The 15,562-nt window shown below is 46.3% G+C and overlaps 1 long non-coding RNA gene across 1 annotated transcript in view; it reads left to right on the top strand.

Moving 5' to 3' along the window:
• The window catches only part of LOC138951031 (uncharacterized), a 79,676-nt gene extending 64,445 nt beyond the window's left edge, over positions 1-15,231 (top strand). Inside the window, exons 4-5 of the long non-coding RNA XR_011450946.1 lie at positions 5,164-5,295; positions 14,892-15,231. This is a non-coding gene — a long non-coding RNA (uncharacterized lncRNA). The remainder of the gene's footprint in view (positions 1-5,163; positions 5,296-14,891) is intronic.
• The last annotated feature ends 331 nt before the right edge of the window (positions 15,232-15,562 follow it).

The following is a 15,562-nucleotide window of genomic DNA, read 5'->3' as shown; positions in this document are numbered from 1 at the left end:
CCAAAACTCGGCAGCACGCCTCATTCTGAAAGCACGAAAACGAGATCACGCAACACCACTTCTTCACACACTGCACTGGTTACCTATTCAAGCCCGCATTGACTACAAACTGTCCACCCTCTGCTTTAACTTCTTTTCTGGCTCGTCTCCTGCTTACTTCTCTGAACTCCTCACCGTCTATTCTCCAGCAAGACAACTCCGTGCCTCTTCTGACTGTCGCATCCTCATCATTCCACACACCAAAACCAAAACATACGGACAACGCATTTTTACTTTCTGCGCACCCACACAATGGAATTCTCTCCCCTTTCACATCCACCACTCTCAGTCACCCCAAACATTCAAACGAGCACTTAAAACGCGCGCACCTCTTCAAAAAATACAACCCCTGATTTTGTTTTCTCAGTCCATCAGTAGGCTACATGTAGTGTATTTGTTGTTTTAGTGATAATGTGATAATGTATATAAACATCTAGGGCTGTTTTCAGTATTGTTGATAACATGTTCTGTTTGATTAAGGGTATTCAGCTGGTATTTCCTTGTTTTCACTACCTATTTTATTCATGTTTTTATTACTTAGTTAGTGGAAGAATCTTTTGTAATGTATGTTTGATGGTGTATGCTTTTAATTAAGCGTTGCTGACTATGAATGTAGATGTAATTGCTTGTATAACTGTGTTTTAATTTTAAATGTGTCAAGCGCAAAGAGCATAATTGTAAAGTTATGATGTTGCGCTATATAAATGCTCATTTATTATTATTATTATTATTATTACTATTATTATTATTATTATTATTATTATTATACGTTGCGCTGACGTATGGAAGGGTTTGCTACGTAAACACGTACCTAATCACCACACGCAGCGCGACCCGCATTTGAGATACGTGTCCTGGTAGGTGACGTAGCTGATAGGTGACGCAGTTTCTAAACCTCCTTATTCTTTCTGTTGCGATGACGTGTGAACCTCGTTATTGATGTGACTTGGAAAATCGGTAGGATTTAGGTACCCCCAAAGTCGGTCGGAATTGGATACACTTAGCCTATACTCATGCATCCACACTGAAACGCCTGCAACAATAACAATAACAAAAATAAAACTTAAAAAAGCACTTGAAAGTAAGCAAACAAAGCAACTATTGATTTCCTACGAGTTTATGATCGTGATTGGCTGTCTTTCCAAGTTGGAACGTCTTAAATTTGCTGTCTGACGTCATCATAGTGTTGAAAAACGAACTTTCACTTGACCACCGCATTCACATTGCACCACATTCAAGGACTGACCAAAAAAACGGGCATTGATCAGACACAGTCACTGAATGTTGCTATTTTACACATGAATCTGCTTAAAATGTGGTGAGAAATTACCGTCAACAGTGCGCGACGGTCGTGAGAATTCAAGGTGTTCAGAGACAGACAGTAAATAACGTGTTCTGAAAGAAACACATGCCGAACAATTCTCCAGTCAGCCAGTTGATCAGCTGCCTGGCAACGGACAGGAAGTGTAAAATTGGTCGCATCATGAAAATTGTATTCGCATGGTGGGTATAGCAGACGATTTGTCTGCCGGATGGACGTGAGAAAAAATAAGACGGACAGTAAATAACGTGTTCTGAAAGAAACACATGCCGAACAATTCTTTAGCGATCCAGTTGATCAGCTGCCTGACAACGGACAGGAAGTGTGTAATTGGTCGCATCGTGAACATTTGCTTTGTATAGTGGGTATAGCAGACGATTTGTCTGCCGGATGGACGTGAGAAAAAAATGACAAAAGGACCAAACGCTGGTAAAATAAGCCGCAGTTAGCCTTTCAAAACCATTTCAAGTCGTATTTTGATGGAAATTGTTACTTATTGAAAGCATTTTACGTCCGAACTTGTTGACAGTCATTCAAACTTAACAGATTAGTCATTAATATTTTTGAGACGGACACGAGTAAGGAAAAGACCGTTTACAGCACATGCGATTGTATTGTATCGACTAACAAAATTTTTTCATTCATTTGGTTTTTTTACTCAGTGTGTTTATCTATCTCTGTTCTTTGGTTTCTAATGTACATTTAAATGGATTTCGTTGTATTTTGTTTCCTGGTGCCTTTGTTTGTTGCAATGTGGCTGAAGAGGGAAATCGTGTCCGTCTCATTTCTCACGGCACACCTCTTTTACACGTGGGGAAGGAAAACTTGACTTAAAATTGATCAAAGTTTATTTTTCATATGTGAATTATGAAGACATTTGACATAGACCAGTGAAATTTCACGACAAAACAAAAGGAGGCATTTTATTGACTATCAAAGTCACGGACATTGCTAACACTGAAGACTGTGAAACCTGCCTCCAACATCCTCGAGTTTTAGACACAATGACGTCAATCAGTCGACAGAAGTTTCAGTGAGAATATATTTTGTAGAAAAAAGAGTTTTCCGTTCGTTATTACGCACATTTAACTTCATAACGTGACTGCAAACATAATTATGTCAGATTCATTAATTATCAAAATCCCAACACACAACAAATCACGGTTTTGGTCAAGTTTTCCCCCGTGTCTGGCCTTAAAGAACTCGGAGTACTGGCAGCGCATGAAGAGGTTGGCCTTATTCCCCCCCCCCCCTCCCCCCCCCCTCCTCAAAGCAGGACACGTCGCCACAAATCCGAGCAGCGCAAGGTTACATTAAAATAGTACGTGCTCATTGCCTGTCCGTGGTGTTTAAAACTTGAAGCCAGTGCGGTCCAACACGGATACTCATGGGTTTATGCTGCACCATGGTAACGCCTGGTCTCAGACAGCTTCCACAGGAACCGCATTTCTAGCAGCTTAGTGTGTCCCCTTGATGTCCCATTCTACATGTTCACCTGACCTGGACCCAGTGTAGTGTTATTTGGTTTGTTTACTATATTAAGACTATTGAGTTTTGGGTAAAGAGACACTTCCTGTAATGGCCACATGGTGTTCCTGTTATTTGTCCTCCTCGTGTGAATGCTAAAATCTAGTTCTTATACACACACCACCATCCATCCACTCAAACCACTTGACCACCTCATTCCACATGGTGTCAGACAGTAAAAAACAAGAAGATTTGCGTGAGTAGAGTTTTCGTTTTGGCATGAGAAGTAATTGCCTGACTCAGTTGTAACAAACACTGAAGCAATATGCCACAGGAACAAACACCAGTGAAACAGTTCACAGCTAGTGTACCAGCCCCTACCAAGCTGGAAGTTGGATCAAATTTGTCACACAACTGGAAGAAGTTTAGACGGCAGTGGGAAAATTATGCTATTGCCAGTCGTCTGTTTAAGAAGGAAAACGCGTTCCAGTGTGCTGTCTTTCTCGCCACTATCGGTGAAGATGCTATGGACATTTTTGATGGACTCCACTTTGAGGAAGAAGGCCACAGACAGGACCTCGCAGTTGTCTTGAAGAAGTTTGAAGATTTCTGCGTGGGGGAAGCTCATGAGGCGTATGAGTCATACAAATTCCATTCACGAAAGCAAGAGCAAGGGGAGACTATTGAAGCCTACATTGCCTGCTTACGCCAGCTTGCCAAGAGTTGCAATTTCGAGGCACAAACAGACAGAATGATTCGAGATCAGATCGTCGTTGGTGTCAGAGAAGACAAACTCAGAGAGAAGCTACTTGAAAGAAAGAAACTCTCACTGAGTGACTGCTTGGAGATCGGCAGGGCACATGAGATATCGCAACAACAGATGCAGTCCATGTCAGGTGCTGATTCTGCGTAAGTCCAGAGACTACAAGGAGGAAGAAGATTCCCCAAAAAGGACAAAGGCCAGCAGGGTCAGAGTCGTAGTCACCAACCATATCAAAGCAACAGCAGCAAACCGCAGTCGAACGGGAACAAGTGTGACAGATGTGGAAAGTCACCAAAGCACAACCGGAAAGACTGCGCCGCACGAGAAGCATAATGTAGAGTATGTTCAAAACGAAGACATTATGCCGTTGTATGCCGTTCGAAAAACTCTGTTCGACAGGTGGAAGAAGACGATGATGACGTCATTCTTGGATCCATAACATCCAATGAGACAGCCACAGTCAACAGTTTGAAGGAAGATCTTTGGCATGCCGACATTGAAGTCAATGGACAACGTGTCAAGTTCCGTGTCGATACAGGAGCAGATGTATCAGTCGTCCCAGAGCGCTACTTCAGAAAAGATTCTACAGCTGTGTCCAAAACAAGCAAGAAACTTTTCGGCCCAGGACAGACAAAGATAAACGTTGTTGGACAGTTCACGGCTACTCTGTCAACAAAGAAGACCAACACAGTACAAGATATGTACGTCATTGAAAACCTCAAGGAACCTTTACTGGGGAGACCAGCGATTGAAGCTCTTCAACTCCTTGAGAGAATCAACACTGTGGAAACACCCAAGACATCCATTAAAGATGACTTCCCAAAGCTGTTTGAGGGTCTTGGAAAACTTGGGCACACATACAAGATTGCAATGAAGGAAAACGCTAAACCTTATGCAGTCTCTGCACCCAGACGCATCCCCCTGCCAATGCAACAGAAGGTCAAAGATGAGCTGAAGCGACTGGAGGAACTGGACGTAATAAGGCCTGTCACTACACCAACAGAATGGTGTGCACCCATTGTGGTCGTACACACACACACACACACAAACACAAACACAATTACACACACACACAAACACACACACACACGCACATTCACACACATACACACACACACACACACACACACACACAATTACACACACACATACACACACACACACACACACACACACATGCCCTTTATACACACATACACACACACACGCACACACACACACACACACACACACACACACACACACACACACACACACACACACAGAGCAAGGTCAGAGCAAAGTTGTGAATGAAGGAGATAGGTATATGATCATTCTGCGATTATTTCCTATTGATGAAAACTGGCTACATCCCAGCGGATATGCTTCTTACTGGGACAATGTTAATAGCACATGAATGTTCATCTTGTGTGAAACCAGGGTTACACTCGGCGTTTACCTCAATTTAGTACGCAGTTCAATAATTGACATTCTTGTACAGTCAAAGTATTAAATCATTATCCGTCAAAGAGACGCTGAAACGATGCGATCGAATCCTATTTGATGTATTCCATTCACCAATTGTTATTTGCAGACTACCGCGTTAACAGAGTGCTGTCAGTGCAACGAGGAATCAGAATGCAACAGCAACAACTGTGCCTGCCACTCCAGACACACAAGGTGCTCAGCTAACTGCTTTGCTGGGGGATGCACAAACAACAAGCTTGTAAGTACTTTATCAAATAAAAGACATCACATAGCTTTGGATACAGCTGTGTGCGTCGTTCCTGCAGTCATTTATTCCGACATTAAATCACATATTCTTACTCCAACTCACATAAATAGCATTAACTTCAGTTTGATGCGTTAGACATTGAAGCACTGACCATGGTAACAGGGGGAGATAACTCCCAAAACAAAACAAAACCTTGACAACAAGGTCCGGGAGTTACCTCCCCCACCGGCTGCCCGCGCATGCGCTGGACATACTGCCGGTTATAGTCATTCCCTTCTTCAACACGCTAGCGGATAGACGTGTTTGCACTCAGGCTGTGAAGTCCTTCAGCCGTTGGCCTGCTACAGTAGGCCGTTGACCCGTTGATGTTTGAACGTTTCTTGCCTCTGCTGTGGTGAGATCTTTCTTGTTTATCTTGTTTTCGCCTTGCCGCCATTTGCAAATTGTAATTTGTTGGTGAACTTGTACTATGACTGTCGGAGTTTCTTGTTCTTTTCAACTTGGCACATAAGGGTTAGAGCACCGTTAGTTGGTGCCGGCCGCCATTTGCATTTTGTAATTTATTGTTGAAATTTTCGCTTCGTTTTACGGAGTTTATCTTTACTTCAACTTGGCGCTTTAGGGTAGGAGCACCGTTGTTTAGGTGCCTGCCGCCATTTGCATTTTATAATTTTAGTTGTTGAACTTTTTGCTCCGACTTCTGGAGCTTTTTGGTGTTTCAACCTGGCGTAGGTAAAGCTCTGTGTGACAGGTGCCTGCCGCCATTTGCATTTTGAAATTTTGTGAAATATTTGTTTTGTGTTCGTGACTTGTTGTTACGATGGCGGACAAGGGTAAGAGCACTGCCAGGCAGGTGCCAGTTTGTTCGCCGCCGGGCAGTTCTGGGTCTTCTTCTTCTGTCTCTAAAGGCAAAGCCAAGAAATCGCGTTCAAAAGATAAAGATTCTCCTTCGAAACGACCTCTGGTCAGTGTTTTTGATCCGGTGAGCAATGAATCGATTCGGGTGGCGATCGATCCTCCTGCTGGCATGCCTACTTTGTCGCCTCAGGCTAAGGAGAGCCAGGCGGTCTCTCGCGATGAATTGTTTGCTCTTTTCTCTTCCTTCAAGGATCAGATGCGGGAGATGTTGTCGGCAGACAGGGGTGTGTCTTGCTCTGCCATTCTGGCGTTTCCTCCGGGTGTTGGTGACGCTGCCTCGTTGTCTAGGATCGTTCCCTCTGCTACGGTTACGTCGGCGGACGTGGCTGATCCTCAGCATTCGGCTTAGGCCGATCAGGTACGTGTTTTTGGAAGTTCGATGCGTTCAGCACACGAGCGTGCAGTTCGTCTCGACGGTAATCCCACCCACGTCGGTGGGGCCGATTCGCCCGGCCCCTCGTCCATGGGTTCTACTGCTTCGGCAAAGGGGTTTCCGGCCACAGGATCTCTTTCGTGGCACTTTCATTTCGTTACCATCGACTTCCGGTTCGCATCCTGCGGGGGTTTCGGTCGTAGGTGGTAACGGCAATCCGTTTCCTGCCTACGCTTCCGCTCAGGCGCTTGCGGACGGTGGGGCACTGGATGTGTCAGCTTCCGGGCAAAGCACAGGTGTGTTTCCGGTTGCTTTCCCGTCCGGATTGCCAGCTACCTCTGGTTCCGGTTTACTGGTTCCGGGTAAGGGTAGCAGCTCAGCTTTGCCGGTCCCCCTTGGTGTAGTTACACAGGGTTCCGGTGCGGCGGGTTCATCAGTTCCGTTTCGGGACAATGATGGTTCCGGTCACGGTCAGGCTTCATCGGACATCTTTGTTGATGATGTGGGTGTTGACGGAGATCGTGATGACTCTTCTGAGGCCGAACACAACTTTCGAGTTGAGAAGAGGTTCTTTCGTGCGCTGAATGCTGCCGCTGAAGTTACCTCTAGATATTTTACAGAAGGGGTGACAGCTACGTCTTCTCGTTTAGCAGCACCGCCTTCGGCATTCGGAGATTTCCAGGGTGAAAAGGAGACTGACGCTTGCTTCCGTTTTCGGGAGTCTCCCTCTGTAGCCTATGAGATGGCTAAGGTGCTGAGTTCCGGTGCTGATAGCATCGTTCCTCTGTTAACGGCACATGGGGATGCTCCAGCGTCTGTACAGCCATGGCTGGCTTCTCCGCACAATTGTGCTCGGACGCCGTCTAACATGCTTCGTAGGCCAAAGCTTTACGGGAAGTCCAGTCACTTTATTGATTCTTTTGCGCTTCCGAGTTCTACTCTTCAGGTCACTGGAGAGCTTATGGAAGGATGGGTACAGGAAAGACAGACTCTCAGTCTGTACTGAATCCAGTGTGATTGCGGTTGAGGAAGCCGGGAGAGTTTCTCTAGAATTGGCTTCTTTGTCTGACACGCGTATTAGAGCGCTGTCTAGATCCATCTCGGTTTCCCTGGAACCGTTTAAGTTCCGGGACGACGCGGTGGAGGAGGATGTTGTGACTTTGTTTGCGGCTCTCGCAAAGGTCGCGGCGGAACAGACTGCGACATCGGCCAGGTTGTACACGCAGGCTGTTATGTGGCGTCGTGAGGCTCTGTTAAAGGACTCGAGACTGTCGGACAAAGCCACTGTTGAGGCTTTGAAAGTTTCTCCTTTCGTGGAACAGAGCTTACTGGGTCCTGAGTCTCTTGAGGCTCTCAGACGAGAGTCTCAAGAGGCAAAGGACTTGCATTTTGTGAAGCTCTCAGAGCTTGCCTTTAAGCAGGGTCAGAAGAAGAGCGGTTCGGTACCGTCTTCGTCTTCTCGGGGCTCGGGGCAGAAGACACGGTCGCATAGGGGTAGCAACCGTTCTCGCCCCTATGGTAAGAAGCCTTCCTTCGGTAAGAGGGGGTCAGGCGGCAAACCTAACCCCCAATGAAGTCTCCCCGATCCAGCCACTCCTCTGGCCCCTACCCCTTTGGTAGCGGGCGGCCTCTCCAGGGCCTTTCCAGCTTGGTTGTCTCTCACGAGCAACCCCTGGATTACGGGAGTGGTTCGATCGGGGTTCCGGTTGCTTTGGTTGGAGGACAAGGCTCCTCTAACCAGAACAACATCCAGTTTCAGGTATCCCGCCGATCCGGAAGCATGTTCCGTCATTCAGGCGGAGGTGCTGCTGCTTCTGCAGAAGCATGCTATAGAAGAGGTCATCGATCGTCGAACCCCGGGGTTTTACGGGAGACTGTTTGTTGTCCCGAAAGCGTCAGGGGGTTGGCGACCGGTGTTGGATCTGTCTCCCTTGAACGGCTTTCTTCGGAAGGTTCCGTTCAAGATGGAGACTCCAGCATCTGTCAGGGAGGCTCTTCGTCCTTTGGACTGGGTCACCTCCATCGACCTGACAGACGCTTACTTTCACATTCTGATGCACAGGTCAGATCGAAAGTGGCTGCGGTTCCTGTGGGGCGACAGGGTGTTCCAGTTCAGGGCGCTGCCGTTCGGGCTCTCTCTAGCGCCCTGGATTTTCACCATGATAGTGCGTCAGCTTTGCGCATTAGTGCGTCAGCAAGGGATTCGTCTCAGAGTTTACCTGGACGATTGGTTGGTCCTGAATCAACTCGAGTCCCTGTGCGATCAGCACACCCAGATAGTCTTGCAGACTGCGAGAGACTTGGGTTTCTCCGTGAACCAAGGGAAATCCGACTTGATTCCCTCTCAGCAGTTCACGTATCTGGGCATGGTGTTCGACACCCGAGCTTGGACTGTTTGTCCCGCCCAGCGGAGGATAGACAAGCTACAAAGTCTGGTCAGGTCTTTGTCAAGCCTCCGCCACGCGCCAGTCAGGGTATTGGCTTCACTCCAGGGCCAGATGGAGTCGATGTCTACCCTGATTCGTTGGGCAGGGTTCACAAACGCCCGTTTCAGGCGTTTCTGAACTCTGCCTGGGACCCAGCCTCTCAAGGTTGGGACTTGTCTCTTCCCCTTCAGGGATGGTTCCTGGAGTCAACAAGACAATGGTTGGATACGGCCTGGCTGACTCAGGGGGTTCCGATCTCGCTGCCTCCTCCGGAGTTGCATCTGTTCACCGATGCTTCTCTTCAGGGTTGGGGAGCTCATCTGGAGGGAAACACAGCTTCCGGTCTTTGGGACCAGTCACAGAAGTCGTTGCACATCAACATTCTGGAATTGGAAGCAGTGCGCCTCGGGCTTCTGGAGTTTGTCTCCTCCCTGCAAGGCAAGCAGGTGTTGATCCACACGGACAACACCACTGTAGCTGCGTACCTAAACAAGCAGGGGGGCACGCGCTCTCTGACTCTGTCCAGCAGAGCGTGCGAGGTTCTCACTTGGGCGTCCCATCAGGGGATAGTGATCTCGGCGAAGTACCTTCCAGGGTGCCTGAACGTCTTAGCGGACGCTGGACGCTCTCAGTCGCTCATCGTAGATACTGCACTCGGAGTGGACTATCGCACACCAGGCCCTGCGGCGTCTTTGGACACAGGTGGACAAACTCCTCTTGGATCTGTTCGCCACTCGGTTCTCTCGGCGTCTCCCAGTCTTCGTGTCTCCGGTTCCGGACCCGGAGGCTTGGGAGGTCAACGCCATGAGAATAGACTGGAAGGGGTTAAGAGCTTACGCCTTTCCTCCTATTCCGCTGCTGGGCAAGGTGCTGAGAAAGGCGGACTTAGAAAGGCCAAGCCTAGTTCTCATAGCGCCGTGGTGGCCGAGCCAGGCGTGGTTTCCAGACCTACTTCGCCTAGCCGACGGTCCGCCCATTCCTCTCGACCTTCGGGAAGGGGAGCTTCTGCAACCAAGGTCGGGAATCCCTCACAGGGATCCTCATCTTCTGGCTCTACACGCTTGGGTTCTGTCAGGAGAGCACTTTGACGTTGGTTCAGAATGCACATAGAAAGTCAACTTCATCTTTGGGCTGCTTGGGATCAGTGGTGCCGTCTTAATGAGGTTAATCCTCTGTCACCGCGTACTATGGAGGTAGCAAACCATTTAGCATGGCTTTCTTCCCAAGGTCGGGCGGCGTCGACCCTCCGGGTACGTCGTTCGGCTATTTCTACTACTCTCAAGCAGCTTGGACGCTCCATTACCTTGGACGGGGTAATTGCGAGTGTGATTAAAGGTTCTGCTCTCAGTTCTGCTTCGCGGAGAACATCTGTTCCAGCCTGGGACTTGTTGCTTGTGCTGGAATTTTTGCGTTCGCCGGTTTTTGAGCCTTTGAAGGAGTTGAGTCTGGCTAATCTAACTAAGAAGACTCTTCTGCTTATTTTGCTTGCTTCAGCACGTCGGGGTAGTGAGGTTCACGCCCTTTCCGGGCTTAATCAAGACATTTCTTTTGAGAAGGATGGCTCGGTTATTTTGCGGTTTTTTAGCCAAGAACCAAAAACCTAATCAACCGTCTCCTGTCGTGGTCATACAGTCGTTGCGTTCGATTTTACCTCATGGTGACCCTGACCTTTTGAACTGCCCGGTCCGGGCTCTGCTGGCTTACCTGGCTCGCACGGCTCCGTTAAGAGCTCCGTCGCAGAAATTGCTTTTTATTTCATTAAACGCAGCCAGAGATAAGGATATCGTTCGGACAACTTTGGCGAGGTGGTCTGCTGTACGTATTAGGCAAGCCTATGAGTGGTGGCAGACACATGGGGGGGGGACGTTCGGTCCTCCCATTACGCTCGCCTCGTACACATGAGGCGAGAGCCTGGGCCGCCTCTTTAGCGGTCTTGCGCTCAGGCAGGATGGCTGAGGTGCTAAGAGCAGCCTACTGGAAGTCGGATGATGTATTCATAAACTTCTACGTAAGAGATATTGCCAGCACTAGGCAAGACGGCTCAAGCTGTTTGCCTGCCATAGTGGCAGCTGGCCAGGTTCTGCTAAAGGATTAGGTGAGTTTCCCGCCACCTTGTGTAGCAATCTGCTATTTATGTGAGTTGGAGTAAGAATATGTGATTTAATCGAAAATTTCGTATTAAATTTTCATTTAATTAATATACTTACCCAACTCACATAGTTAATACCCTCCCTACCTACCCCGCATTGTGTGGTTTAAGGTGGTGTTTCATTGGGAATGACTATAACCGGCAGTATGTCCAGCGCATGCGCGGGCAGCCGGTGGGGGAGGTAACTCCTGGACCTTGTTGTCAAGGTTTTGTTTTGTTTTGGGAGTTATCTCCCCCTGTTACCTGGGTCAGTGCTTCAATGTCTAACGCATCAAACTGAAGTTAATGCTATTTATGTGAGTTGGGTAAGTATATTAATGAAATGAAAATTTAATAAGAAATTTTTGATTTAGCACTACTTGTTCACTAAATGGTGCGAGCCGCTGTTAGTGAAGAGTGTTGTCAGACGTTGGGTTGCAGCACCTCGCAGAGTCCTCTGCATGAAGCGAAACTGGGTGGAACGCAACCGCGGGGTCGGATTGGTTAATAATAATAATAATAAGAAGAAGAAGAACATTTATATAGCGCTAAATCAAAAACTTTCATTAAAAAGGCTTGCTCTAAGCGCTTGACATCTAAACTAAACGTCATTCACACTCTTTACAATGATGTACAAGAACTTCATGTCACACTCTTTCATTCAGTACTAGAATGAATACCCGCTTCGCCGGGTAGCCGGCTTCGCCGGGAAGAAGTACTTAGAGCCGTACGCCGGCTTCGCCGGGTCCGAACAATGGACCCGCCAAGCTTAGGTCCCTCCCAGATTCGTGGAATGGGAACAGCACGAAAATGATTTAGTGGCCATAATGCCATTCCTGACCATATTGAGTCCCATCCTTGTCGACGAATGTAACCGTGTTAATCACCTTTGGAGGCGAACTCCACTCAAACAGGACTGAGCAAGTTATGGCTTCTCAAAGGAAGGCCAGTACATAAAATTACACAAAAGCCGCCAGACCACATCACAAACAGAACTGAACAATGCACAGGTGTTGCTTACATAAGAGACACACACACTCACACACACACACACAAAAACACAGAGAAGCCGTATCTATAGAGAGATAGATGACAGTGTATTTTTCGCGTGGCTATAAATTGATTCGACCTTTGCACTTTTACAGTGAGGATAATTTACGGGTCCAATTTACGTTCTGTACACTGCGTTGACCTTCTAAAAATAGTACCAGTAACAGAACGCCGGGAATATCCGAAGACGCTCAGCGCAGTGGACAGCGCAGTGTAGTTTACAACTGAACGGGAAAGCCATACGAAGGAAGGGAGATAAACGCCAAACACTGGAGAAGATAAGGAAGAGTTACTTATAATGGTGAAATGAACACAAAAACGAAAATGAGTTCAGCGCTGCGCGCTGAGAGCACGTGTTGAAATATCTCATCGATGATATTGTGTCCGGGGTGTAGCTGAATACGGTGTCCAAATTTGAAAAAGATCCACCGAGAACTTTGGCGTTGTGATGTGGTGTAGCGGCTATGGTGTGTCGGTATGGGGGCCCGGGTAGCTGAGGTGGAACCAAAATAGCTGAGGTGGAACCAAAATCGGTTCCGCGCTGCGCGCTGAGAGCACGTGTTGAAATATCGACCAGGTTGTGTCGTGTCCCGGGTCTACCTGAATATGCCCACCAAATTTGAAGCAGATCCATCGAGAACTTTGGCCGTGCATCGCGCACAGACAGATACACAGACAGACACACAGACACTAGTCGTATCGCGCACAGACAGATACACAGACAGACACACAGACACTAGTCGTATATATATATAGATAGCACCATTCACACAGTTGTTATTCTGTACAAGACAATAAGTTAGTCTAACATTTAGAATGTTCATAAGATGAAAACAAGAGAAAACCAGACTGATTAAAACAACTGCTTAGTGCTAACAAAGCATGAATCTTAATGATAACGTAATACATGTTTAACTGTTTAAGTGTTAAGACCATAAAAAAAAATTAAAAAAAACTATATGCTAAAAATAACTTCAAACTTTTAAGAACTTCTTATAAGATACACAGCACATCTAGATAAACACCAGAATGATAAAACAAAAACTGAGATTTGCTGTGATTTCAACCAATCAGACCCCACAGTTGGGCGGCTTTTTCGCGACGCGCCGCCCGAATACAAGCGTTCACTGATCATGCCGTTGTCAGCACGCCGCCAGAATCCGTGCGTAAGGTGCGTGAGTCGCTTCGCCTCACACCGCCTTAATAGTAGCGTTGGAAGTGGAAAATACCACGCTGGGGATTTTCCATACGAAAACCCACGTCATAGGTTCAGAGGTCGGCTGCATTACCATACGCGACAAATAACTCCCAGAACAGTTGATTTCATTGGTTAGTTTGGATACTACAGGTCATTGACGGGACCAACCCATGCCTTAGTTTCATATTTAGGATTCCAAAATGTCGCGAGTTGTCAGTGTTGTTGCGAAGCGAAGCGGCGTGCAGAAGGAAGGTAGTGACTGTGTGTGCATGAAACAGTGGTGTTGTGATAGATGGATAAGTGAGTGATGAGGGTGAATGAGTTAGCCAAATCAAGAGCTCGAGGTGTCAATGCTACTTTGGCCAAAACCCAATGCAAGCGGACGGACGCGATTCTGGTGCCGGGAATGTTCCGGCTGTGGCCACATGGCTGTGGCGCTTTGTGTTGAGCCGTGCTTCGAAGTGTGGCACACAAAGAAGGATGTTCTCCGTGCATAAACCGAGTTCTAAACAAGTCATTTATACAAAAACTGTAAATACTGTGACAGCAAGTGTTTCTTTTCTTCTATGGATAAAACCCAACGCAATGGGACTCGATTCTGGTGCCTGGAATGTGGTGTGGCGTTTTGCGTTGAGCTGTGCTCTGTGGCACTGTAAATACTGTGACAGCAAGTGTTTCTTTTCTTCTACATGGATATATTCATCATAGTCATCACCCAGTCATCTCATTGTATCATTCAGGTTAGTAAATTCTTTTTTGAGTATTCACTAACAACATTTTGTGCATATTTTCAAACATGTCTGTAGTATTTATGTGGTGCCTCTGGACTTTTTTTTATTTAAATTGTTGACATTTTCAATAGCATACCACACAAACACAACAAGCCTTTTGACAAATACAAAGTACATTTCTGAAACAATGAAAGATCTTTCTTTAATTGTGTGCAAAAAGTAAGTCTCCACATGTACTAGTTTTTTTACAATATTTTTTTCAAAATACAATATTTTTTTCAAAATTTTCAAATTTTGGTTGTCAGCAGGCTATTTATTGACATTTTCAATAGCATACCACACAAACACAACAAGCCTTTTGACAAATACAAAGTACATTTCTGAAACAATGAAAAATCTTTCTTTAATTGTGTGCAAAAAGTAAATCCCCACATGTACTAGTTTTTTTACAATATTTTTTTCAAAATACAATATTTTTTTCAAAATGTCCCAATTTTGGTTGTCAGCAGGCTATTTATATGCTTTGGCGCATGCGTTCTGAGTGTATAGTCATGTCATAGGGTGGACGTGTTGAAAGTTAAATGTTGTCTGCTTCTGAGATGTATAGTTGGTTCATTTGAGCGTACGAAACTTTTCAGTCGTTAAAAGTAGTGGTCACAAAGTGTAGCTTCTCAAACCTTGAGCTATCGAGGATTCGGGCTTGTTGCGGGGTGGTTATTTTTTGGTTGCTGGGTGTTTACCGAAAAATGAAAACCGCTTCCAGTTTACAGATGCAACGGAGCTGAGAGGGGAATAATAAGGACTTTCGAAACAACCTACGTATCAAAGACAAACAACTGTACTTCGTGGATAGAGACAGGTACACCATCGTCGAACGGCCGTATGTTTTCAAAGGATATAGTAGTTTGGGCAAAAGCACAACAAAACTCGCTAAAAAAAAAAAAAAGGATTCCAGTAAAAAATATCACTTTGTACTTTGTACTTCGTTTGCCTGTCTCGCTGTTTTTCTGTCCGTGTGTCTATCTGTGTGTCTGTCTGTGTGTCTGTCTGTGTGTCTGTCTGTGTGTCTGTCTGTGTGTCTGTCTGTGTGTCTATCTGTGTGTCTGTTTGTGTGTCTGTGTGACGTCCAGCCTGTCTGTCTGCCTCTCTGATCTTTATCTCTCTACGTCCATGGTTGCGACATACACACACAGAACCACATTATACACAAACAAACACGACGTCACATGTCAAGAAACTGCTCTTAGAGGAACCCGTTATGAGAGCTCGGGTGCTGCAGACCGAGAGTTAACGAGGGTCATTTTTGTATCGACAAAAACACTTGCGCCGACGTGTTCTAAAGGCACTTTCTACAGAATCTTGAAGATATAGCTAAAGATAGATGAACAAATGTGATCAAATTAATGATGAGTTGTGCGGTAATTACGTAGAGGT

The sequence above is a fragment of the Littorina saxatilis genome, linkage group LG16, assembly GCF_037325665.1.
Source record: "Littorina saxatilis isolate snail1 linkage group LG16, US_GU_Lsax_2.0, whole genome shotgun sequence".
Lineage (NCBI taxonomy): Eukaryota > Metazoa > Mollusca > Gastropoda > Littorinimorpha > Littorinidae > Littorina > Littorina saxatilis.
Note: the sequence above shows the minus strand (reverse complement) of the source record. Positions and strands in the feature narration are given on the sequence as shown.